A 323-nucleotide genomic window follows, 5' to 3' on the forward strand; every position below is an offset into this window, starting at 1 on the left:
TACTATAATTACGTAATATCTTATTTATCATTATTAAGAATCCACACACGGGATCTTAGCAACGGTATTGAAATTGTACAAAATGGTGACATTCGAGTCTTTCTTATCAGCTGCTTCCACTGGTAAAGAAATTCCCGATGGTCGGATCTTGAGAGGATGCCAAGCAAACTCGGCCATGGGAATACCTGCGCTCGTTTTATTCTTGATCTTGTGTCTTCATGTATACAATTATTATTGGCTGTCATTCATCGTTAATTTTAGACAAGATAGCACGTAGAATATCGTCAGTATCAATGAATGTGTATAGTTGTATTAGCATACAC

Source organism: Penaeus monodon, chromosome 22 (assembly GCF_015228065.2).
Source record: "Penaeus monodon isolate SGIC_2016 chromosome 22, NSTDA_Pmon_1, whole genome shotgun sequence".
Classification (NCBI taxonomy): domain Eukaryota; kingdom Metazoa; phylum Arthropoda; class Malacostraca; order Decapoda; family Penaeidae; genus Penaeus; species Penaeus monodon.